Below are 27,984 nucleotides of genomic sequence, written 5' to 3'. Positions count from 1 at the left end.
TCAGAGCACAAACCCAGGACCGTTTTGTCTGGTCCCCGGTCACATGATTGCCGTTATTCATCGAATAATGACGATCACCGCCAAAGCAGCGGCGGTTAGCTCTCTCTCCTCTCACAGAATATATTCTGTGAGAGGAGAGAGAAATAGTAAAAATAAGGGCCAGCACTCCCTACCAGCCCCCCCAATCACCCCCGATCACTCCCGTCCCTGATAATCAAAATGGCTCACGCATGCGCCGTTTGCATATTGCCAATGCTGCCTGTGGTCCCTGCTGACATGGTCACTGTGATATACCTATCACAGTGATCTATGTCAGTATATTTACAAAATACAGCCAGGACATAGTCTGTGTCTTCCTCTCCTCTCACTGTAGTTGATCTGTGAGAGGAGAGAGAGACACTAAATCCTGAGCTGTATAAGTGAAGTGACGTGAAAAAACACAAACTGATCACCCCGTCTGTGCCCCCTGATCACCCCGTTTGTGCCCCCTCATCTCGCGTGTGAGCACAACTGGTCAGTACGTTTTCTGGCAGCATCAGGTTATTTATTACCTGTTGTTAGCCAGTTTTACATCATTTTTTTTGTGTGCTGGTTTTAGGAATGTATTTATTTACCTAGTGATAGGCAGGGTATCTTTTTTTTTTTTTCTTAGTTTGACATCTTTTTTTTAAAAAACCTTAAAAAAAAAAAAAAAAAAAGTTAGTAGCCTGATGGTTACAGTTCTACCTAAATAATGACTCAGAGAAGGTTTACTGCGAAGCAAGCGTGCACCTTGCTATTCTCCGTCAGTTCTGGTAGTGACACCGACTCTACTTCAGAGGTAGAACTTTTTTCAGACAGTGACGACGCAAGTTCTACTTCTACCTCTGGACTTCATAGCCCTATGGTGGTGGAATCAGTCGTCGCTGTCGAATCCCCAGGTGTAGGGCTTAGTGGTGCAGTCCCTCCCGTGTTCTGGGATCCCACAATTTCATTTTCCCCCCAGGTACCGCAACTGTCAGCAACCCCAGGAATAAAAGTGGATGTTGCTAATTATACCCCTTTGGACTTCCACATATTTGTCAGTGACCAATTCCTGGAGTTAATTGTCCAACAGACAAATATATATGCAAGACAATTTATTGCACAGAATCCCACATTCGTCTGCTCATCATGGACCCCCACTAGTGTCCCTGAGCTTAATTTTTTATGGGCCTAACGCTAAATATGGGGTTGGTCAAAAAAACAACTATCCGCTCCTACTGGGCATCAAGAGCTGTCCACGCTACCCCTGTATTTGCAGCAGTTATGTCCCGACACTGATATGAATCCATAATGCGCTTCATGCATTTTACAGATAACTCCCAACTCCCCCAAAGAAATGACCCAGGCTACGATCGCCTTAATAAATTGAGACCTTGAATTTCCCTCCTACAAGAATGTTTTCTTAAATCCTACACCCCAGATCAAAATTTATCGGTGGATGAATCTCTGATGAGCTACAAAGACCGTCTTTCATACCGGCAGTTCATCCCCTCCAAACGTGCCAAATATGGTGTTAAACTATACAAGATGTGCGAGAGCATAACAGGGTACACCTGTTTTTATTTTATTTATGAAAGCAACACCGACAAATTAATCCCCCAGGCTGCCCAGAGACAATTGGCACATCCTGCAAAATTGTGTGGGACCTAATGATGCCATTCCTGCACCAAGGGTAGCATGTGTACACAGATAATTTTTATAGCAGTGTCCCCCTTTTTAATCCCTCCATGCTGCAAGGACAGTCCGTAAAAACAGGGTGGGATTCCCAAAACAATTGGTGTCCAGACGTGTGGAAAGGGGGGCCTCATTCGCACTGGCAAGCGAGGAGTTACTTGCAGTAAAGTGAAGTGACAAGAAAGACGTCTATATGTTGTCCACTCTGCATCCAGACACCACGGTGGCAGTTAGAGTGGGACCACCGTGGAAAAGCGTAAGCCTGATTGTGTGACAGATTACAATAAATTCATGGGGGGTGTATATCTGTCGGACCAAGTGCTTCACCTTATTTGGTGAAGCCTAAGACCACGGCCTGGTACAAAAAGGTAGCAATCTACCTAATTCAGATTGCTACCTATAATGGGTTTGTTCTTTATAAACAAACAAAAAACAAGGAACGCTCACCTTGCTCCAGTTCCAGGAGGAGGTTATTGATCGTCTCCTATTTGACTTCAATGCCCCTGCACAGTCCTACTAGTCTGAGGATGTGCAAAGACTTGCAGATCGCCACTTTCTTCACCCCATCCCTTCTACCGAGACACAAAGATATACCCAAAAAAGGTGCTGGGTTTGTAGTAGGCATGGAAGAAGGAGGGACTGCCTGATGTGCCCATCTCAACCCGGACTCTGCAACTACCCCTGTTTTGAAAATGTACCACACAGTTTACTATTATTAATTTTATTTATGGAATGCCAAACGGAGGGGGGGGGGGCTTTTTAGGATGTTAATTTTAATTTAGATTTTAATTTTAGTTTGTGGGCTTCTCAAGTGGGTAGGAATTCTTTTGGGAGAGGTAGGAGGGTTTATTATTTCAGGAAAAAATATTTTTGATCATTTTGTTTCTTTTGACTGTTTTTATTACTAAGTCCTGCTGAACAAAATTGTTATTTTTGTTAATATTTATGTATGGTGATACGGGCATGATCTTTCTTTTATTTGGAGGATCACTAATAATCGAACTGTTCCTAATCAATACACCAGGAGCTTTCCTACATTCAGGTTTATGCAGGACTTCTTACACCCGACAATGCTTGTGGAAATACTGACATAATTTTGGGGATTAGTCATCCTTTACTATTCCTATAGATGGTTTTGGACACTGTTCCTTTATATATTGTAAGGGGCAGCCCACTGGATCGCTGTCTCCTGGGGTAGACAGGCACTTTTGGCACAGTTAGGGTATGTGCACACACACTAATTACGTCCGTAATTGACGGACGTATTTCGGCCGCAAGTAGTGGACCGAACACAGTGCAGGGAGCCGGGCTCCTAGCATCATACTTATGTACGATGCTAGGAGTTCCTGCCTCTCCGTGGAACTACTGTCCCATACTGAAAACATGATTACAGTACGGGACAGTTGTCCTGCAGAGAGGCAGGGACTCCTAGCATCGTATAGAACTATGATGCTAGGAGCCCGGCTCCCTGCACTGTGTTCGGTCCGGGACTTGCGGCCGAAATACGTCCGTCAATTACGGACGTAATTAGTGTGTGTGCACATACCCTAAGAGAAAACTACAGTCCAGTCACAGTGTGGTACTACTGGCCTCAGCCAGTTTTATTAGGTAGAAAAGCCGTAGCAGAAAACAAATGAATACATAAAGTAAATCCTAGGCCGTTTGGCCACTAACTAAACATGCAGTTCCTAACTACAAAGAGCTCAGCCTAGAGCTCCAACTCCCAAACACAACACCACAGTTGCTTTACTCACATCCAGCTTTCCCAGGAGCCGAGAGAGAGAATGTGAACTGTTCCTCTGTTTAAAGCACACCTCAGCTGTGCAGGTAATTAGCCACAATGCAATACCTAAAGTGGCTAGTGGAATAGGAACTCTCCCAACTCTCCCTATTCCAACAACCAGGCCCTTTTACACAGGTTTTCCAGAAAAGCCTTGAGCAAGGAAAACACATTTTTCCTTCTAACTCAATTCCCTGGCTGTTTTAAAATGTATAGGACAGGAACCTGGGTGAGATGTATACTCCATCCACTACTTTTCCCCTGGTCCTGTCACATATCCCCCCCCTGTTTCGACCTCGGGGGCGGAACAATCTGTGCCTCCAAGCAATAGACCCTGGAAAGGGCATCTGCGTTTCCCTGTTGACGTCCTGGTCTATGCTGGACTACAAAACTGAAGTTTTATAACGACATGAACCACCGGGTCACTTGTCTATTTTTCTCCCGATTTTGGCAGATCCATTTGAGTGGGGCATGGTCAGTGACCAGTCTGAATGTTCTCCCTATCAGATAATACCTGAGAGCTTCTAAGGCCCATTTTATCGCCAAGCACTCCTTTTCTACAATGGCGTAGTTTTTCTCATGCTCATTTAGTTTTTTACTCAGGTAATCCACCGGATGTTCTTCTCCTCCCCTCCGTTGTGACAATACAGCCCCTACTCCTACATCAGAGGCATCAGTTTGCGCCACAAACTCTTTCCTGAAGTTTGGTGTTATTAACACTGGCTGGGCACATAGAGCTTGCTTTAAGCTCTGAAAAACCTGCTCAGCTTCAGTGGTCCATTTGACCATAACAGAATCTTTACACTTTGTGAGGTCAGTTAAAGGTGCAGCAATGGTAGCAAAATTTTCGATAAACCGATGGTAATAACCGGTTAAGCCCAAGAAGGCGCTCACCTGTTTTTTGTTTACCGGCCTGGGCCAGTTCTGAATGGCCTCAACCTTATTTATTTGAGGCTTGATAATACCTCGCCCAATTGTCTACTCCAGGTATTTCGCCTCTTCCTGTCCAACGGCACACTTTTTGGGGTTTGCTATCAAACCGGCTTCTCTAATGGAGTTCAAGACTGCTTGAACTCGGGCTAGATGACTCTCCCAGTCTGGGCTATGTATGATCACATCATCCAGATAAACAGCGGCATATTTGTGATGTGGCCTTAGAATTCTGTGAATCAATCGCTGGAAGGTGGCCGGAGCCCCATGCAGACCAAAGGGAAGGACCACATAGTGAAAGTGTCCCTCAGAGATTCTAAAGGCTGTTTTTTATTTGGCCGAATCGGTCAATGGCACTTGTCAGTAGCCTTTGGTAAGGTCTAAGATTGTGAAATACCTGGCATTACCCAGCCTATCCATTAGCTCATCCACCCGTGGCAGTGGATAAGCATCAAACTTGGATTCAGCATTCAGCTTCCGGAAGTCATTACAAAAGCGTAAGCTGCCGTCAGGTTTTGGGATTAAGACTATCAGATTGGACCAATCACTACTATGTGACTCCTCTATAACTCCCAGTTTTAGCATCATTTGCACTTCTTCGGCTATTGCTTTACGTCTAGCCTCGGGCACCCTGTAAGGCTTTTGGTTTACCCTGACGCCTGGTTCAGTTATTATATCATGTTTAATTACTTTGGTTCGACCAGGTAGCTCAGAAAATACATCTCTGTTGCTCTGTATAAACTCCCTGGCCTCTTGGATTTGAGAACCTGACAGGGTGTTTGGAATTTTTACCTCTGGTATCCCAGAGACCTGAATCACTTTACCCGTACTTTTGGTAGCCACCAACACTTCACGGTCCTTCCATGATTTAATTAAATTAACATGATCAATTTGGTAGGGTTTGCGTTTACCTGGTTAATTGACCTCTCCCACCTTCTCTACAATTGCATAAGGCCCTTGCCATTTAGCCAGAAATTTACTTTCCAAGGTGGGGACTAGTATCAAGACCCTGTCCCCAGGGCTGAAGCTCCTTATCTTAGTGGCCCTGTTATAAACCCGGGACTGACTCTCCTGGGCCTGCTGTAAGTGTTCCCTTACCAGGGGCATTACTTTTTTGATTCTGACCTGCATCTGCACAATGTGTTCAATCACAGATTTGCATGGGGTAGGTTCATGCTCCCAAGTCTCTTTGGCAATATCTAACAGACCACGAGGGTGTGTGCCATAAACTAACTCGAAAGGGGAAGACGCTTGGGGTACCTCCCGGACAGCAAAACATAAGGTAAGGTAAAAGACAATCCCAGTCCTTTCCATCCTGGGCCATCACTTTTTTAAGCATCCCCTTTAAGGTTTTATTGAGCCTCTCCACCAACCTGTCTGTGTGGGGATGGTAGACTGAGGGACGCAAGTGCGTTATTTTCAACAGTTTACATAACTCTTTTGTAACTTTTGACATGAAGGGTGTCCCTTGGTCTGTGAGTATCTCTTTGGGAATCCCTGTCCGGGTAAACATAGAGAACAACTCTTTGGCAATGGTCTTAGTGGACACCTTCCTTAGTAAGATAGCCTCTGGATAGCGGGTAGCGTAATCAAGGATCACCAGAATATGCTGGTGTCCCCGGGCGGACTTCACCAGAGGTCCCACCAGATCCATTGCAATCCTCTCAAAGGGGGTTTCAATAATCGGTAGAGGCACGAGAGGGCTCCTAAAATTTGCTACAGGGTTGTGTAATTGACACTGTGGGCAGGATTCACAATATCTTTTTACCTCTTCATGTACCCCTGGCCAATAAAACCTTTGCAAGATACGGTCTTTTGTTTTGTCATATGCCAGATGTCCCCTAGCACATGTGAGTAAGCTAGATCTAACACATTTTGGCGATGAGTCTTAGGCACTACCAATTCTTCCACCACTTGGCCCCCTACTTCACTGACTCTATATAGTAGGTACCTTTCCATGGCAAAATGGGGAAATATTTTCTCAGCCCCGGGGTCGTGGGGTACCCCATTTATTACTTTTACATTTTCCCTGGCATGGGTTAATGTAGGGTCTCAGAGTTGAGCAGTGCCAAAGTTATCTCTGGAGACTGGCAAGTCAGGGAGACCGATTTCAGCAGGGTCTTCCTCAACTTCTCCTGAAAAAACCTCTAAGGGAGTACTCTCCGTTTCACTCAGGGTCACCCCTACTGCTTGCCAATTGTCAGGCTTTCCCACTCACATCCGCCTGTTTTGCAGTTTTCGGGTCTCCACCAGACTGGCATGGACAAGAGTCACCAGACTACCAGAGTCCAACAGAGCCTCCACAGAGTGTCCCTCTATCATCAACCGGCAGGTTTGCCGCTCTGTGTTTGGAGAGAACAAGGCAGAGTAGGCGGGTCTAGCAAACGGTGATGGTCTCCGCCCACTATCACACTCCATAGCCTCATCCACTATGGGACAATTAGCAGCCATATGGCCCAGGCCTTGACAACGCCAGCACACAATGTTTTTTACATTCATAGACCTTTTAGGGCTAACTGGCTTTACGGGCCTGGCTAACACCTCTGTCGCAGTTCCTCCTTTACGGTCCCCTTTAGATTAGGAACAGTCTTACCCAGTTCAGAGGTCTTCTGGTTCCTTGGGGTTGGCCGAGTAACAGAGAAATCCTGGGGATAGTCCTCCGTATTCAAGTATCTCTCCACGATGGCGACTAACTGATCCGCATCTTTGGGCTCAGTTTGGCCGACACAGCATTGTATCCGGATGGGCAGGGCTCTGAAAAATCTGTCCAGGACCACTCTTTCGACAACCTGTCCAGCAGTGATGACATCTGGTGCAGCCACTTTTTAGCCATGTGGATTAGGTCGTACATCTGGGACCTTGCTGGTTTATCCAGGTGGAAAGTCCAGGTGTGTACCCGCTGGGCTCTAACTGCAGGTGTCACTCCCAAGCGAGACAGAATTTCAGCTTTCAACTTTGGGTATTGCTTGGCCTCTTGCTCATTTAAGTCAAAGTAGGCTTTTTGGGGCTGTCCAGTGAGAAACGGAGCAACTGTATCCACCCACCGATCTGCTGAAAGTCTCTCTCTCTCTGCAGCCCTTTCAAAAATAGTGAGGAATGCTTCCACATCATCCTCTGGTGTCATTTTCTGGCGCGAGACTTGCACTCTCCTTCCAGCACCTGCAGCTTCTGCCTGGTATTGAGGTTTTTCAGCCAGCACCTTTATCTGCTCCACCAGATTTTTATTAATCACCTGCTGCTCTCTGAAGGCGGCTTGTGTAGACTCTAGAAGCAAACGATTTGTTTCCTGCTGGTTACTATTAGTCTTTTGCTGCAGTGCATTAGCTTGTTGCAGCTGACCATTTTCTTGAATCAGCTGTTTAACAACTTCCTCCATGTCTGCAGTGTTTGACTCTTTCCTTAGCACAGCCAATTTAACCCAGGACATCAAACTGGCAAGATTAATGTGCCAAAACTGATCTTACTGTGCCCGCATTCTCGCACCATTTGTAAGGGGCAGCCCACTGGATCGCTGTCAACTGGGGTAGACAGGCACTTTTGGCACAGTAAGAACAGACTACAGTCCGGTCACAGTGTGGTACTACTGGCCTCAGCCAGTTTTATTAGGTAGAAAAACTGTAGCAGAAAACAAATGAATACATAAAGTAAATCCTAGGCCGTTTGGCCACTAACTAAACATGCAGTTCCTAACTACAAAGAGCTGAGCCTAGAGCTCCAACTCCCAAACACAACACCACAGTTGCTTTACTCACATCCAGCTTTCCCAGGAGCCGAGAGAGAGAATGTGAACTCTTCCTCTGTTTAAAGCACATCTCAGCTGTGCAGGTAATTAGCCACAATGCAATACCTGAAGTGGCTAGTGGAATAGGAACCCTCCCAACTCTCCCTATTCCAACAACCAGGCCCTTTTACACAGGTTTTCCAGAAAAGCCTTGAGCAAGGAAAACACATTTTTCCTTCTAGCTCAATTCCCTGGCTGTTTTAAAATGTATAGGACAGGAACCTGGGTGAGATGTATACTCCGTCCACTACTTTTCCCCTGGTCCTGTCACAATATTTAGTAGGTGAATGGTTGTTTTGTGTACATAGCGGTTCCTACCTTGCCGGGCAGGGGCCTGTTATAGTGTACCGCGTCACTTGGCACGTTTTGTCCCTTTTATATATGGATTGATGGGGCTAAAGAGACTTTCTATGACCAGTCACTATGAAAAATAACTTGTCATTATAGCCCTATAGCTGTTTTTACATCTTGTGAATAAGCTCGAGTTTGCCGCATAGTTGGATACATTTTCCTCCATTTTTTTTTATATACAGTGAAGGAAATAAGTATTTGATCCCTTGCTGATTTTGTAAGTTTGCCCACTGTCAAAGACATGAACAGTCTAGAATTTTTAGGCTAGGTTAATTTTACCAGTGAGAGATAGATTATATATATATATATATAAAAAAAAAAAAAAAGAAAATCACATAGTCAAAATTATATATATTTATTTGCATTGTGCACAGAGAAATAAGTATTTGATCCCCTACCAACCATTAAGAGTTCAGCCTCCTCCAGACCAGTTACACGCTCCAAATCAACTTGGTGCCTGCATTAAAGACAGCTGTCTTAAATGGTCACCTGTATAAAAGACTCCTGTCCACAGACTCAATGAATCAGTCTGACTCTAACCTCTACAACATGGGCAAGACCAAAGAGCTTTCTAAGGATGTCAGGGGCAAGATCATAGACCTGCACAAGGCTGGAATGGGCTACAAAACCATAAGTAAGAAGCTGGGTGAGAAGGAGACAACTGTTGGTGCAATAGTAAGAAAATGGAAGACATACAAAATGACTGTCAATCGACATCGATCTGGGGCTCCATGCAAAATCTCACCTCGTGGGGTATCCTTGATCCTGAGGAAGGTGACAGCTCAGCCGAAAACTACACGGGGGGAACTTGTTAATGATCTCAAGGCAGCTGGGACCACAGTCACCAAGAAAACCATTGGTAACACATTACGCCGTAATGGATTAAAATCCTGCAGTGCCCGCAAGGTCCCCCTGCTCAAGAAGGCACATGTACAGGCCCGTCTGAAGTTTGCAAATGAACATCTGGATGATTCTGAGAGTGATTGGGAGAAGGTGCTGTGGTCAGATGAGACTAAAATTGAGCTCTTTGGCATTAACTCAACTCGCCGTGTTTGGAGGAAGAGAAATGCTGCCTATGACCCAAAGAACACCGTCCCCACTGTCAAGCATGGAGGTGGAAACATTATGTTTTGTGGGTGTTTCTCTGCTAAGGGCACAGGACTACTTCACCGCATCACTGGGAGAATGGATGGAGCCATGTACTGTCAAATCCTGAGTGACAACCTCCTTCCCTCCACCAGGACATTAAAAAATGGCTCGTGGCTGGGTCTTCCAGCACGACAATGACCCGAAACATACAGCCAAGGCAACAAAGGAGTGACTCAAAAAGAAGCACATTAAGATCATGGAGTGGCCTAGCCAGTCTCCAGACCTTAATCCCATCGAAAACTTATGGAGGGAGCTGAAGATCCGAGTTGCCAAGCGACAGCCTCGAAATCTTAATGATTTACAGATGATCTGCAAAGGGGAGTGGGCCAAAATTCCATCTAACATGTGTGCAAACCTCATCATCAACTACAAAAAACGTCTGACTGCTGTGCTTGCCAACAAGGGTTTTGCCACCAAGTATTAAGTCTTGTTTGCCAAAGGGATCAAATACTTATTTCTCTGTGCCCAATGCAAATAAATATATATAATTTTGACAATGTGATTTTCTGTTTTTTTTTAAATATAATCTTTCTCTCACTGGTAAAATTAACCTAGCCTAAAAATTCTAGACTGTTCATGTCTTTGACAGTGGGCAAACTTAAAAAATCAGCAAGGGATCAAATACTTATTTCCTTCACTGTATATTGCCCTTCACTCCAGTACAGTTTATTTTTTCCGCTATAATTTATTAAATATAAGACCAGAATGCTGTTCGCAACGGCATCTGAGTAACACAAATGTGGGACAACTACTTTGCTAGCAAGTCATATGGACAGTCAAATGCATTTTTAGGCACATGCCTCCCTTATGAGAAGTAGCGTCGCTTTTCTTCTTTATGACCCCCAAAGATCAGACTTTGACATTTGTCTAACACATTAGCCGATTGAAAGATTTTTCTACGATTTCATATGAAAATGTATTACAAATTTTAAGAAAACAATATATACCCATATTTCCTGAGATAATTCCCATTAATTCCTCCTATAAAAATGTTGCCTTCAGCATGCTCACTACACCCCTAGATAAATACCTTAAGAGGTCTAGTTTTCTAAATGGGCTCATTTATGGGGAGTTTCTATCATTCTGGCAGCTCAAAGCCTCTCCAAATGTGCAGTGGGGCCTAAAACATTTTCAAGCAAAATGTGTGTCCTGAAAGTCATTTGTGAAAAAAGTGAAATTATATTTTTTTACACCTGCTTTGCATGAATTCTTACAAAAAAACTGTGGGGTCAAAATACTTACAACACCCCTTAATAAATACCTGAAGGGGTGTAGTTTTCAAAATGGGGTCATTTATGGGGGTTTCCATCATTCTGACACCTATGCGCCTCTGAAAACATGGCTTGGTGCAGGAAAACAAAATGTACTTCAAAATTTATAAAATGATGATTACATTTGTAAGTCTTCTAAATTGTTAAAAAAAAAATTTTTTTCAAAGGTGCTGCCAAAAGAAAGTAAAAATGTGTACAGTATGTATGTACATATGTGAGATATTGCAGTTCAAAATAGAGAAAAATTCTAATTTTTACAAAATTTCAACAATTATCAGTCTACTTCTACCACCAACATAAAGTACAACATGTGATGATAAAAACAATGTCAGAATTACTTGGATAAGTAAAACTATTTCAGCGTTATTATCTGATCAAGTCAGACATACCAGATTTGAAAAATCTGGCTTGGTCATTAAGGTCCAAACATACTTGGTCATTAAGGGGTTAGGAAGCCTATGGAGAAAAAAAATCTAAAAAAAAATCTAGGACAGAATGCAAAATTGTCACTGATTACAAAAACACCACTAAAATGCCACAAGCTAAATGCTTTGTATGTAGACATTTTCACATAAATAAGTGACCATGTAATATATGGTTCCATTAAGTCCACCAGAGCGGGAGTTGCTCTTTGCTGGGGTTCTCTGCTCGGGCTCATAGAGGGTAGCCACAAGCAGAATCCCCTGACAATGATATACATACCACCTTTAGCCATAAGATTAAAACCACGGACAGGTTAGGTGAATAACATTGATTATCTCATCACAATGTCCTGTCAATGGGTGGGATAAATTAAGCAGCGACTGACAACACGAGCAACAGTCAGTTCTTGAAGTTGATGTGTTGGAAGCAGGAAAAATGGGCAAGTGTACGGATCTGATTGACTTTGACAACGGCCAAATTGTGATGGCTAGACGATTGGGTCAGAGCATCTCCAAAACTGTAGGTCTTGTGGGGTGTTCCCAGTATGCAGTGTTTAGTGTCTACCAAAAGTACCCACCAAGAAAGGATAGCTGGTGAACCGGCGACAGGGTCATGGGCACCCAAGGTACATTGATGCACTTGTGGTACAAAGGCTAGCCTGTCTGGTCTGTTACCACAGAAGTGCTACTGTAGCACAAATTGCTGAAAATGTTAATGCTGGCTATAATAAATGTCAGAACACCCCGTGCATTGTAGCTTGCTGCATTTGGAGTCGCGTAGCCGCAGACCGGTCAATATTTCCATGCTGACTCCTATCCACCGGCAAAATGGCCAAGTGAGCACCAGAACTGGACCATGGAGCAATGGAAGAAGGTGGCCTGGTATGATGAATCACGTTTTCTTTTACATCATGCGGATAGCTGTGAGCGTCGCTTACCAGGGGAAGGGATGGCACCATGATGCATTACGGGAAGAAGGCAGCCTGCGGAGGCAGTGTGACGTTCTAGGCAATGTTCTGCAAACTGGGCAAACTTCTGTCTTGGCATTCATGTGGATGTTACTTTGACACATACCACCTACATAAACATTGTTGCAGACCAAGTACACCACCTCATGGCAACATAATGGCAGCGGCCTCTTTCAGCCAGATAATGCACCCTGCCTCACTGCAAAAATAGTTTCAGCAACATGAAAAGAGTTCAGGGTGCAGACTATGTCTCCAAACTCCCCAGATATTATTTTGATCGAGCATCTGTGGGATGTGCTTAAAAAACAAGTCTAATCCATGGAGGCCCCAACTCGCAACTTATAGGACTTGATCTACTTCTACATGATCTACTTCTAATGCCTTGGTGCTAGATACCACTGGACACCTTCGGAGGTCTTGTGGACTCCATGCCTCAGAGCTGTTTTGGTGGCATGAGGGGGACCTACACAATGGTAGGCAGGTGGTTTAAATGGTATGGCTGATTAGTGAATGCCCTAATAGTGCATATAGAAATTGGTTGTCCAGGTGGGACTACTACTGTAATAGTGAGCATTTTCCTAAAATTTTTTAAAATGTTGCTGCATTATTATATTGTTTAGAAATTAGATGAAGTGAGCTATATAATATTAATATATTGGTTAGGTATGTCACGACTTTAATGCTGTATGGGACCCCAAAGTTTGTCCTAACACAGCCCACATATATTTACACCAAACAAGTTATATTACTATTAGACTACACAATATATAGAGTAGGGTGTATAGAGAAGGGTATACAAGGGTATACATAAAGTAGGTAGAAGTTTTATTTGGTATTTAACAAAAGTTAAGATATGAAGACCTTGGATATTGGCTATGTATTCATTTGAAGTTTCGCGCCTTTATTCTGCTATTTGACAGGGGTACCGGAGATCGGAATCCTACCGATGAAGTTCATGGCTACACACGCAGAATTTTTTGCTGTGTTTTCACTGCAATTTTTTGCCCTTTTTTGTCATCATTTGGTAAAAATCCTTACAAAAAGGCATAATAAAATGCAGAAAAAACATACACTTCACGTTTCAGACAGATTTTCAATTCTGGTGCAGTTCTTTAATATAGTGTGCAGTGACTAAAAACTAGTGAAAAATCCAGCATAAGAATGACACTGCTTGTTGTTTGATGCAAAACATGTGACATCAATAGAGAAAATGGGCAGGTTGTTAGGGCAACCAGGTGCCTCAGGAGCCCATTAAAGCACAACTCGAGTTATTACAGCAAGTCTCTACAAGACGGCGAGCCTTACCTGCTGCAGCTCTGGTATGAAAGATGTGATTTTAATTTATGAAAGATTTGCATTGTGTAACTTGCAGGTGGGAAAGATATTTTATCTCCATGTATCACATAGGCTTCGTTTGCTTCTGCGTCAGGGCTCTATTCTGCCGTTCCATCTGAGCTTTCCGTCAGAACGGAACCCTGACTGAAACAAACGGAAACCATAAGTTTCCGTTTGCATCACCATTGATTTCTGTTTCAATATGTCTTTATTAAACAGTTGAGACATCAGAAAATATATGTGTATAACAGTTCTACTCGCAGGTAGAAGTAAATAGTTAGTCTCAAATAATAATTCATAGTTTGTCTCTGTTGTTCAAGGGTTCCGTCATTTTATGGAAGCAATACCATAGTCGACTACTCTATTCGATCCATAAAATGATGGAACTCTTACACAATGGAGACAAATGGAAATCATTGGCACCGGATCCGTTACCATTGAAATCAATGGTAATGCAAACGGAAACCTATGGTTTGCATTTGTTTCAGTCAGGGTTCCGTTCTGACGGAAAACTCAGACGGAACGCCTGAGCGGAGCCCTGACACAGATGTGGACGTAGCCTTAGTAGTACATAGTAGTTGCTGTTGCTGTTCTGCTACGAAGATACAGCTTTTTTGTGCTTCTTGCTCTAATGTTTAGTGCTTTGACTCTAGCAATAGTTTCTCAAGAGTAGGGACTGTATAGCTACATCCTATCAGTTCACGTGGAGAGTATTTATCTATGGATCAACCTATACAGCATTTTCATAGTTGCGTTGAAATGATTGTGATGACATTTGCAGCCTGGGCTGTTATATGGTGTATAATATTGCTTTTAAGCATGCCCTACCCAAAGTTTAGTGTGTTTTGTGCTTTGAATCAGTGATATAGCCGAAGAGGATGCACAGGTTGCAGTCATGACTGGGCTCCTTTTCCTATGGACTCTGTAGATCCCACTGTCACATAAAAAAAACAGCAGAACTGTATGGAGATGTGTGGAGATACAATCCTAATTTCACATGATGTACATAGGTAGTCCGCTATACAGAGCTATTTGACTATTTTAAATGAATACGTAATATTTGTACATAGATCCTATGCAGAGCGATGACATCATCGGGACCCAGGAATCGGTTTTGCAGGCAGACACCTGTTCCATAGAGGAGATTGTGTTGATTCTTAATATTAGACGTCAGCACAGCCTCTGGAATCCCATGGTGAAAGCTGTAATCTGAAGTCACCATAACTACAGTTATAAGCACCGTAACAACTTTTGCAGCACTTGCGATTTTCACAGAATTAAAGAAGAGGCTGGACGCAGCCTGCAGGGATTAAGGGAAGCCGACATGACCGTCCTGGTAGGGAAAGGGTTAATTAGGTGAGGGAGAGTTGGAGGGAGTTGGAGGGGGGACGGGGAGGAGTTAAGGGGGACGGGGGGCCGTTACTGAGCTTCCCGCTGTTTCTCGGCATTGAGCCGGAAGCAGCGGGAGGAGTAACACGGAAACAGTAAGCTCCCACCCTCCCGCCCTTGGTTTGTTACTCCTTAGGTCTTATGTACGTCCGTCTATGAGCGTTGCGTTTTTATTTGTGTGCTTATTTAACATGTTTTCTTTTTTCCGGAGTAGGTTCTGTTGTCATGGCAGCTGGCGGGGGGAGTCCTTGAGGCCAGTCAGTACAAAATGGTGGGGGGGTCGCATCGGGGGTATGCGTCCCCCAAAAAAGGTACATGGTTGAAGACTTCATCGGGTGTTATCCCTTTGAAGTGGTCTTCTGGTAGAAGGTATATCACTTGAAGGCTTCATCGGGTGTTATCCCTTTGAAGTGGACTTCTAGTGGTCGGTATATCACTTGAGGGCTTCATCGGGTGTTATCCCCTTGAAGTGGACTTCTAGTGGTTGGAGCCATCTGCAGAGGTGAACGGTGCTTCCGAGCTGGTTTACGGCTGGAGGTAATTGGTGGTTTGCAGATGGCTAATTCGGTGTGTTCTTTAAAAAGGAATATCTGAAGGGGCTTCAAGGACTTCCTCTGCTCGGGTTAATGTTAACGTTAAATTGTTATTTACGATTCTGACCCATGTTGGGTCATGTGAATTATTAGGAGGAATTCTCTGGTGGATTCCTAACTAATTATCCGAATGTTTCGGATTTAAATGGTTTTTATAAAACTGTGAAATTAATAAACGGCTGCTGTGGCCATTTCACATCCAACCTCGGTGTCCTGTGTCTTTATTAAAGTGGGGGTGGTGGGATAGTATGGTATAAGGTTAACACACGACTCTACTTAGGCAGGTCATAGCTATTCAGCTCTGGAATTTAATTTAAAAAAATTACCTTCTAATTTCTGGGTTAGTTTAATAGAATTTGAGAGTATTGGCATAAATCCTATAGGCCTATTATGCTTCCTAGTTATTTTTGTTTGACCATTTTCCGTATATCAATGAAGAAGCTATTACTTCAACTATTTAAAGCTAGTTGTATATGAGCAGAAAGACATACATAACAATCTTACATAGAATGGTTTGCCGTATTTTTCTAGGAGAGCAAATGACATGGGAGACTCAAGATGCCGTTATCATAAGGCGAAGCAGACTGCTGCAGCCTGTTGCACAAACCTGCCCCACATGGCACCACAGGCATGGTAATGCAATGCAATCTATGACATAAGACTTCCAAGGTTTTAATATAACAATATTTCATACAAGTAAAAGGGCCCATACACATTAGACAGAGCTCAGCCAAACCTACCAATTTCAGCAAAATTGGCCCACGATCAAAAGTGTATGGGTGTCATCCGACTCTTTTCTGACAGTAGATGTCTGGGGAATAAAATATGCATCATGTTGGACTTCAACATTCCTGATCCTTTGTTTAAACAGGAGATAAGCCCGTCTGACAGCAGCTTATTCCCCTCTCGCCATGGGAGAGAGTGGACACAGGTAGCTTAAAGAGGCTCTGTCACCAGATTTTGCAACCCCTATCTGCTATTGCAGCAGATAGGCGCTGCAATGTAGATTACAGTAACGTTTTTATTTTTAAAAAACGAGCATTTTTGGCCAAGTTATGACAATTTTTGTATTTATGCAAATGAGGCTTGCAAAAGTCCAAGTGGGCGTGTTTAAAGTAAAAGTCCAAGTGGGCGTGTATTATGTGCGTACATCGGGGCGTTTTTACTACTTTTACTAGCTGGGCGTTCTGACAAGAAGTATCATCCACTTCTCTTCAGAACGCCCAGCTTCTGGCAGTGCAGACACACAGCGTGTTCTCGAGAGATCACGCTGTGACGTCACTCACAGGTCCTGCATCGTGTCGGACGAGCGAGGACACATCGGCACCAGAGGCTACAGTTGATTCTGCAGCAGCATCAGCGTTTGCAGGTAAGTCGATGTAGCTACTTACCTGCAAACGCTGATGCTGCTGCAGAATCAACTGTAGCCTCTGGTGCCGATGTGGCCGACACGATGCAGGACCTGGGGCAGGAAGTGAGTGACGTCACAGCGTGATCTCTCGAGAACACGCTGTGTGTCTGTGCACTGCCAGAAGCTGGGCGTTCTGAAGAGAAGTGGATGATACTTCTCGTCAGAACGCCCAGCTAGTAAAAGTAGTAAAAACGCCCCGATGTACGCACATAATACACGCCCACTTGGACTTTTACTTTAAACACGCCCACTTGGACTTTTGCAAGCCTCATTTGCATAAATACAAAAATGGTCATAACTTGGCCAAAAATGCTCGTTTTTTAAAAATAAAAACGTTACTGTAATCTACATTGCAGCGCCTATCTGCTGCAATAGCAGATAGGGGTTGCAAAATCTGGTGACAGAGCCTCTTTAAGGGTTCACAAAAAACTAATGGTCACATGTTTTACTGTATGCCCATCAGAACATTTAATTGTAATAGATCCCTGTACTTCCAGTTTTATTTTATTTTTATTAGGCACCATGGGGCATTATACTGTATGATGGCAGCGAAGGGGGCATTATACTATATGTGGGCAGCTAAAGTGGTATTATACTGTATGGGGGCAGCTAAGGCGGCATTATACTCTATGGGGCAGCTATGGGGAATTATACTGTATGGGGGCTGCTAAGGCGGCATTAAACTCTATGGTGGCAGCTAAGGCCACCATTATACTATATGGTGGCAGCTAAGGGGTCATTATACAGTATGGGGCATCCTATGGGGAATTATACTGCATGGGGCTGCTAAGGCGGCATTATACTCTATGGTGGTAGCTAAGGAGACATTATACTGTATGGTGGCAGCTAAGGGGTCATTATACTGTATGGGGCAACTTTGGGGTCATTATACTGTATGGGGCATCTGTGTTAGCATTAATTTGTATGGTTGCATCTATGGGGCATTATACTGTGTGGGGGCAGCTATTTGGCATTATATTGTGTGGGAGGCAGCTATAGGGGCATTATACTGTGTGGGGTGTTTTATGGGGGAATTATACTGTGGGGAGGCACTATGGGAGCATGATACTGTGTGGGCTAAACCGGGTGGGGATTGGGTGGGGTTAAAGGCATGGCTTAACAAGGAAAAATTTGCAGCGCCATATCGGTTGTCCCTCTTTGCGATATTTGAAAGTTAGAAGGTATGTGTTTAGTGTGTGAAAGACTTTATGATCTGTCCATTTATTGTGCTTGCCTCTAAGATCCTTAAGAGTCAGTTAGAAATATTTAAAATAAAAAAATAACTGCGAAACCATAGCATATTCCTATGATCGGCCATCTGTCTACCATGCTGTAAACTATACTGTAGGTTAAGGTGGACCTCACTGCTGTTTCTTACTGATAATATTCTCATCAGTGTTCCATATCTTTTCTTGAGATAAAATGTATGTTAGATGTGGCCATCTATCTAACCACTCACCACTTTTATCTTTAACCCCTTCCCCCTGAATACATTCTGGGCCTTAATGACCAAAGCAAAATTAGCAGTTTCACTATGTCTTTACTTAATTTATTATAACTTTGTAGGAATCGTTTGTATCCCTTCAAATTTGATATGGTTTTTTTCAGCAGAAACAGGGCTTTATTTTGGTGGTATAAACTATTGGTTTTCTTTTTTGATTTTTTTCAAAATCTTACAATTATGCAAACAAATTTGGAAAAAAAAAATCTGTTTTCTGCAATTCCTTGTGTAAAAGTTATTACTTTTGCATGCCTCTAGATTTATATCTGAATTTGTTCTGATTTGCATGGATACCAAATATGTTGGTGTATGTTATCCTACTGGGCACTTGACAAGGCCTCAAACTAAAGGTGTCCAATTTAGCCTAAGGATGACTTTGCTTCCAAAGCTTATTTTTAGGCACCATAGGTTTCCATTTGTTTTAATCAGGGTGGGTTCCGTTCTGATGGAAAGCTCAGACGGAACGCCTGAACGGAGCCCTGGCGCAGATGTGGACAAAGCCTTAGTAGTACATAGTAGTTGCTGTTGCTGTTCTGCTACGAAGATACAGCTGTTTTGTGCTTATTTCTCTAATTTTTAGTGCCTTGACTCTAGCAATAGTTTAGTAGGGACTGTATAGCTACTTCCTATCAGTCCACGTGGAGAGTATATGTCTATGGATCAACCTATACAGCATTTTCATAGTTGCGTTGAAATGATTGTAATGACATTTGGGCTGTTATATGGCGTATAATATTGTTTTTAAGCATGCCATACCCAAAGTTTAGTGTGTTTTGTGCTTTGAATCAGTGATATAGCCGAAGAGGATGCACAGGTTGCAGTCATGACTGGGCTCCTATTCCTATGGAAATTTGGGGGAAAAAAATCTGTTTTCTTCAATTCCTTGTGTTAAAGTTTTTAAATAAATAATATTTTTACTTTTGCATGCTTCTAGATTTATTTCTGAATTTGTTCTGATTGCATGGATACCAAATATGTTGGTGCATGTTATCTTACTGGGCACTTGGCAAGGCCTCAAACTAAAGGTGTCCAATTTGGCCTAAAGATGACATTGCTTCCAAAGCTGATTTTAGGCACCATAGTGTTTTTGCGGAGGCCCTGTGGTGTCGGATCATAAAAATACACCAAAAATGACCCAATCTGGAAAAGAAGTCCCCACAGGGTTTTTACCTATTGGTATAGTTTGTGCCTAGGCCTTTTAGATTTTTTTCAGGTTTTTGATGAAATGTGACATAAAATATTTAAAACTTTATGACACTATGTATTATCATAGACCTGAAGATATCTAGGGGTATAGTGAGAATTAAAAAAAAAAAAAAGAAAAAAAGTTTTTCCCTAACAGATGTAGAGACCCACCCACCCAGAATAATCATTCTGACAGGTTCACTTTCACATAATGAATCCCTCCCTATTTCGGCTCTCCCTAATTCAGTAATTTGCTACTGTATGATAGTTCTCAAAGCATGGGTAATTACACAGTCCTTGTTTTGAAGGGCAAAAGGGGCAAAAAACCGTGTATCCTATCGGCCATTTTTTCGGCAAACTTTGCATCTCTTCTGCGGATACCTTTGCATCTCAGTGGCAGGGACAGGATGTAAAAAGTGACGCTCTGTGAGTCTCTTGACATCTTCTGACTCATGGCGTCCTACTTTCCCTCCTTCAAATAACAGATGTTCAATAATTTTTTCTTGGAATTCCAGATATGTCATGGTTCCCTGGGCCTTTTTGTATATTACATAGGAATTAAAAGTAGAAACCTGCATCAGACATATTGCCACCTTCTTGTACCGGGCTCTAGTTTTTCTTTTGATCAAATAAGGTTGTAAGGTTGAACAGCCTGGACTGAAAAGTTGATGCCACCCATGAACCTGTTGTACTCTGTAATACAGAGCGGTTTCTGTCTGTCCACAGTAGCGCCTCTCTCTCTGACAGTGACCTTGGTGTCAGCATGTATAGTACTCAGCATGAAAACCTCTCTCCGATCATTGCACTTAAGTGCAAGAAGTTCATCACTTGCAAAGGCAAATGATTTCCCCTTTGCCAGGCGCATTGAGAGAAGTTGTGGGGGCAATCCTTTGCGGATTCTGCGAACCATCCCACAGGCCCCTGTTTTGTCTGCGTGAAGGCTTTTGAAAAGTGGCACGCTAGAATAAAAATGGTCAGTGTATACTCTGTAGCCTTTTTGAAGGTACAGTTGCATAAGGTCATAGACTAATTTTACACTGGCACCAAGGTTTTGTGGGCATCCTGGGGAATTTATTTCACAGTCTCTGCCCTCATACATATTAAAGCCGCATGTGTAACTGGTGTTAGTCTCACATATTTTATATAGCTTTACGCCATACCTCGCTCTCTTTGAAGGTATGTACTGCCTAAAACACAATCACCCCTTTATTTACAAGGGATTCATCCACACTCAAGTTCATGTCAGGAGTATAGGATTTTAGAAATTAATCTTTTAGTAAAGTAATAAAGGGCCTCAGCTTCTGAAGGCGATCGTGCCCAGGATCACTTCTTGGCAGGCTTACTAAATTATTATTAAAATCCAGGAAACGGATTAATGCCTCATACCTGCTCCGGGACATTATTGAAGAAAAAACTGGGGTTACATGAATAGGCCTTGCTGCCCAGTAAGAACGGGTGGACATTTTTGTTTTGTTTTTATCTCACGAACATGTGTAGGAAACCAGACCCTTGCATAACCACATACAATCTTTTCCGTCCAAAACTGCTTAGCATAGAGGTTTGTCTGGTCCACAATTAATTGCAAAAGCACATTTTGTGTGGGGCAAAATTCGTGGTGTCAATGTTTATGCCCGAAGTTGACATAAATTGGGGCACCTGAGGAATAACGTTTGCTGCAGGATCCCAAAAAATTGGCGGCACTATAGGATTTCTAGTTCCCGCATGTGCGCATGTGGCTTCGGCAGCAGCGGCATCTTCCATAGAAGGAGTTGTTGCGGAAGCGTCCGAAGCAGTACTGGTAGTGTCATCATAATATATTTCCCCTTCTGAATTGGTTCCTGCGTCACCGCCTGAATCAGGGCACAAAATAGCATAAGCTTGCTCTGCGCTGTAAAGTTTGTGCGCCATTCTAATACGTGTGAAATTAAAGAAATTTTACTTTTATTTGTATAGCTAAAAAGGATAACAATTAGGACATACAACACATATGTTTAAAAGTAGACCAATATAGGCTAGCAAAAAGTGGTAAGTAGAGGAGCGTGACCACAGTGAATAAAGTAAGTGCAAATATGCACTGATACGGCGACAGCGGCAGTGGTACGCTGTGCCTGCGTTACTGGAAAAATGGAAATTTAGAAACCAACACTAACTAATAAAAAAGTGGGGGAGAGTTATTACAATGTAATAAAATGTGTTTTATGTTTTTTACACTTTGTAACTATTCACTCCACGGGTCTCTGTCTCTCCTCTCACAAAACCACAACTGAGAGGAGAGGCGGAGAGCAGAGGAGAGAGCCCGCTGTTTACATTCAGCGGGTGGTGATCGCTGTGCTAGTTCACAGCGATCACCTCCTCCTATCAGATGGTCCCCTAATGCTGTCTCCAAGTCCCCAGCTCTAACCTAACAGCTGGGGTATGGATATATCCGCACTGCTTGCAGCACTATCCCGTTCTAAAGCGCCGCCGTGAAAAGGCGGCGCTCTAGAATAAAGCCCACTAATGACCGCTGTGAAAAGGTGTATCGGCGGTCATTAAGGGGTCAATGAGCAATGTTTGCAGCATACTACAGAGCAAAAATTGTGTAAAATGCCGGCATATTTCATATTCATTGCTAGCTTCTCCAGTGATGCAGATAAGTAGATGTTCATTTATAATACAGCATTTGTATAATGTAGTATTTGTCAGATTTATATAGTATTGTATGCAGTGCAGACTAATATCCATATGAAAGTCACTGTGAGAAGTATAAGATCCTATGTGTTATAGAGATAATGAAATCAAGAGGGTCATAATCATAAACTTCATGGACATATTCGTGTTAATGGGTCTATATCTAGAGATTTAGAGCATAACTTGGCTAGGGTTTTTAGTGAAATTTATGGAAGAGCACGCAGGATGTATGGAAGCAAATGTAGTTCTGTGTTTTGTTCTGTGCGCCCCCATATGGTGCTGCATATAGGGTCATATTAAGAAAATATTCTACCCTAGAAGAAATGTTCCGTAATTCGGCGTCTGATAGAAAAATTATTTTTGTGTTTGACTCATTCTGTTGTATTAAATCGGAGGCATATTGAGGAACAGTAGGGCCCCATAGAAGTCTGTGGGCACCATATTTTGGCTCCATACAACTCAGAGGTTGTCTGAGTCATGTGTATAAGGCCTGGGTTTTCCTGATCTGGGCAGATCTGCTTGCTGGGACACCCATGATGCTCATAATAAAGGAGCCATAGCGCTTGATAGGCTCTGTGGCTCCATCACAGGGGCACTCGATGCTCCTGGACACCTGCAAGGAATGGCAGCACAGCTTCATTCACTAGACCTTGGCACCTGTGTTCTCGTTATAAAGGGGTAAGGGGTGTGGATGTCCCAGCGATCAGACCCCATGATCATAATGTTAGGGTATATTCTATTGATATGCTACAACAATAGAAAATGTGACCACTCTTTTAAGCTAAGAATATGTACTTTAGAGAAGTAAATCCGTTTGGGATATATATTTACAACTTAATAAAAACTTTTGGGATGGGTTCACATATCGCAGTCAAAATAAATTTAGCAAAATAGTGTATTTTTACTGTGGTTCGTTGCAAATAAATGCATTTTCACCGCAACATGTCAACCCAGCTTTGCAAACTGAAGTAATTCTGTCAATTTCATCAGCTCTAGTGACGTTCTACTGTCAGCGCTCCAGCTTTACATATTTTTGAATATCAAATACAAGAGGCTTTGTCTTTTACAGTCTCCACAATGTGGATCATTTCAGCTGTAGTCAGACATAATCATTGGTGTGTAGACGAATGTCACGTGAAGTTTTGTAGTGTCAACAGAATTTTGATCATGCTTTTTACTGTAAATCTGCTGATTTAGTTAGCTGCCAAGTTGACAGGAATATTAACCACTTATTCTATTACAATTCTGTGTCAAATTAAATACTCTTTCAAGATTTTAAATGAAAAAGTAAAATTCACAAAGGGAGCCTGTAGGGCACAGAGATCATAGGACGCAACAGCAAAACCCACCACCCACTGAGAATCACTGAGAAAATTTAAAACATTTTTTATTAAGTTAGTGGTCATAGTAGTTTTAGAACATATCTTTATAGTGGTAGCTCTATAAATAATATAATATAATGAGGCACCATGTGAGCTTCATAAGGATGCAAGCCCAGTAGAGAAATCTGGCTTAGGATAAAAACATCATGTCGGACCTTTCCAACGCTTTTCTAAGTAGAAAAGTCTAGAAATATTGTAAACAACTTTTCTGGTCTCTATGCTCCCATTTGGGTCTTTTTTGGTTTGATAGAAATATTGTATGTCTGAAAAAGTGGAACAGGTGCTTCATAAATATGGCACGAAGTCTGAAGACCAAATTTTTCATTGTATTTACACCAGACAACTGACAAATACATTGATAAGTCTACCTAATACAGCTATAAATCCCCTGCCTCGCTTCACACAGTACACAATAAAACTGGCTGCCTGCAGTCACCATTAGAAATGTATACGGCTACTTTTAACCTCAATGGAAGTTGAAAAAATCTCTATGCACTGAGCTCCCCCTAGTGGTGGCTGCAGAATAATACTATGGCTCTCAATCGGGAAGCAGGACGAGTTTAGTGCCGGTCCCCACTCTCATCTCGTGCACTATAGCAGTGGCGTCTCTGCCACTATGGTGAGGACGTCACTGGAAACCTGTATGATCACCAAATAGTTTTTGAGCCATTACAGCATTTATTTAAACTGTTTCTAATCCATAATTTGTGATTGATGTGTTTAGTTTTGGAATCTGAATGCATTCGAGCCATTGCTATGAAAACCATTGATGTCAACGTTTGATGTACTCTTGCCTAATCTGCTATCTTTCTGCTAACTCTCTTCTGAGCTCTATACAATCCGGTTTCCACACTCAACAGTCTGCCCTTGCTAAAGTCTTAAATGATCTTCTGATGGCTAAATCTAACGACAAATACTCTCTATTGATTCTACTGGATCTCGCTGCAGAATTTCACATAGTAGACCATTAACTCCTATTCTATATTTTCCACTTTATTGGCCTTAACCCCGTAATGACTGTCAAGACGCCTTTTCATTGCAGCCATTAAGGGCCGGTTAGAGTGGGTACCAGGCTGTCTTATGATATTCAAGCACCTTGTCTAATGGCCCGGGATCGTTTAGCCCCTTAGATGCCTCGGTCAATAGCGGGCCGCGGCATCTACTATAAGTGGTTTCAAAGAAAAGGGACTTACTCTGTCACCCCATCGGCACTTCCACAATGTCATTGCAGAATGCTGATTGATTCCATGGCAGCTTGGGGCCTATCATAGGCCCCCAGGTCTGCCAACAGTGTATACCTATTAGGCCTTGCCAGAGACAGGGTCTAATAGAATGCCTGTCAGTTTTACACTGACAGGCATAATACTCTGCAATACAGAATTATTTCAGACTATTATAAAAGCAGTTGAATCGCATAGTGAAGTCTTAGGCCCAATGCACATGACCATAAAAGAACTCAAAAACGGACCCATTCGCTTCCATTGAACGCGGACACCTTTCCGTATCGCTACGGATGAGTGTCCGTGCTACAGAACTGTGTCGGGAATTATGGAGCACGTCCGTTCTTGGTCCTCAATTGCGGCACGGACTTCTCCATAGAAGTCTATGGGGGAAGCCAAAATTGCGGATAGCTACGGTGGTGCGTCCGCAAATATGGATAGCTGTCCGCAAATACAGAAGTGTTGCTAAGTGACACAAAGGGGATTTTCCATTAACCAGGCCTCTTTTTTGCGGATCCGTATATACGGATGCAATACGGACCGTATTTGTGGATACAATTCAACAGAAATGGGTACGTTGCTGATTATTTGCTGATGACTATAAAGCAATACGGAACCGTATTTACGGTCTGTATTTGCAGATATGGTCGTGTGCATGAGGCCTTATAGTGGAACTAAAAATAAAGAAAAAAAACAGATCAATAGGTTTATAATAACAAAATGAAAAATCCCAAGTAAAAAAATAAAAAATCGCTTTATTATGAAAAAAACTATGGGACTAGCATAACTCTTAGGCCCCATGCACAGGAAGGTGGGTTTTCCTCTTGCAGCCGCAGAAGGTAAGAGGGCAACCTGCCCACAAACCTTTCCTTTTATTAACCAAACCACTCCCCTCTTAACTCCCTGTAACCAATCCAGGCCCATGGCATTTTTAATATTATTTAACCTTTTCTCCTCCATTCCCTTGCAGTCCCTGACACTTTCCTTATTCAGTTTAGTGCCTACAAATAGCGCCATACACAGGCCCCTGAACATAGCGCCACACACAGCCCCTGTACATAGCATCGCACACATCCCCCTGTAGATTGCGGTACACACACCCCCTGTGGATAGCGCCACACGCCCCTCTATAAAGAGCGCCACCCCCATCCCCCTGTGGATAGCGCCACCCCCGTGTGGATAGCGCCACCCCCCTGTGGATAGCGCCACCCCCCCCCCTGTGGGTAGCACCACACACATCCCCCTTTAGATAGCATTACACACAGCCCTACCTATAGATAGCGCCACACACAACCCCCAGTAGATAGCGCCACACCCCCCCTGCAGATAGCTCCACACCCCCTGCAGATAGCACCACACGCAGCCCCTGTAGATAGCGTCACACACAGCCCCATGTAGATGGTGCCACACAGCCCGCTGTAGATAGCCTCACACACAGATCCCTGTAGAGCCACACATTGCCCCTGTAGATAGCGCTACACACAGACCCCTGTAAATAGCGCTACACAGCCCTCCCCCTCTTTAAATAGCGCCACACTGCCCCTGTAGATAGCGCTGCACACAGACAGCTGTAAATAGCGTCACACAGCCCTACCCCTCTTGTTTATAGTGCCACAAAGCACTCCCTTGTTTATAGTACTATACAGCAATCCCCCCTTATATATAGTGCCACACAGCGCCACCCCCCTTGTATATAGTGCTACACAGCGCCTCCCCCCCTTGGACCTGCAGCTCTTGTAATTGCTCAGTATAATGTCCCCATAGCTGCCCCACACTATAATGTCCCCCATAGCTGCCCCCACAGTATATTGCCACCCATAGCTGCCCCATACAGTATAATGCCCCATACAGTATAATGCCCCCATAGCTGCCCCATACAGTATAATGCCCCCTATAGCTGCCCCACACAGTATAATGCCCCCTATAGCTGCCTCACACAGTATAATGCCCTCCATAGCTGTCCCATACAGTATGCCCCAATAGATGCCACACAGTATAATGCCCTCCATAGCTTCCCCATACAGTATAATGCTCTCATAGCTGTCATACAGTATAATGCCCTCCATAGCTGCACCATACAGTATAATGTTCCACTTAGCTGTCCTATACAGTATAATGCCCCCATATGTATGTACCTAATAGAAAAATAATAACATAATTACTTACCTATTCCCGTTCCCACGACGGGTGGAGGATGATTTTCCTCCTCTGCACTGTCCCGTGAGTGACTCGGTGCAGACAGCGCTGAGGCGCTCACGGCAGAACGAATGCTGGACGCAGGTTCAGTTGGAAGCGGGTCCGTAGTTTAAGATTATGTGCAGTTCGGGCGGCCATGGGCCCCCTGGGAGCCTCTGGCCCGGGGCGGCCGCCCGAACCGCACATATGATGATCCGCCATTGGTGTCAACATACCCTTAGGGTTATGTTCAGCTTTAGATCTTTCTTTTACTTCTGAAACACTTGTACGCTCATGTCCCCATAACCTCAAAAACATCTCCAGAATCCGCCCTTTCTCACAACAGCCATAACTCTTAGGGCTTATTCAGACGAACGGGATATACATCCGTGCAACGCGCGTGATTTTCACGCTCGTTGCACGGACCTATATTAGTCTATGGGGCCGTGCAGACATGTGCGTGATTTTTAAGCTGCGTTGGTCCGCTGCGTAAAAGTCACGACATGTCCGTTCTTTGAGCGTTTTTCGCGCATCACGCACCCATTGAAGTCAATGGGTGCGTGAAAACCACGCATGTCACACGGAAGCACTTCCGTGCGAACAGCGTGATTCGCGCAACAGCTGTCAAAAGGATGAATGAAAACAGAAAAGCACCACGTGTTTTTCTATTTACAAACATCCAAATGGAGTGTCATAATGATGGCGGCTGCACGAAAACTACGCAGCCGCGCATCATATGATGCTGCCACACGGAGCTGTCAAGTGCCTTTTGC

This window comes from Rhinoderma darwinii, chromosome 1 (genome assembly GCF_050947455.1).
Source record: "Rhinoderma darwinii isolate aRhiDar2 chromosome 1, aRhiDar2.hap1, whole genome shotgun sequence".
Lineage (NCBI taxonomy): Eukaryota > Metazoa > Chordata > Amphibia > Anura > Rhinodermatidae > Rhinoderma > Rhinoderma darwinii.
This window is presented reverse-complemented; position numbering follows the sequence as displayed.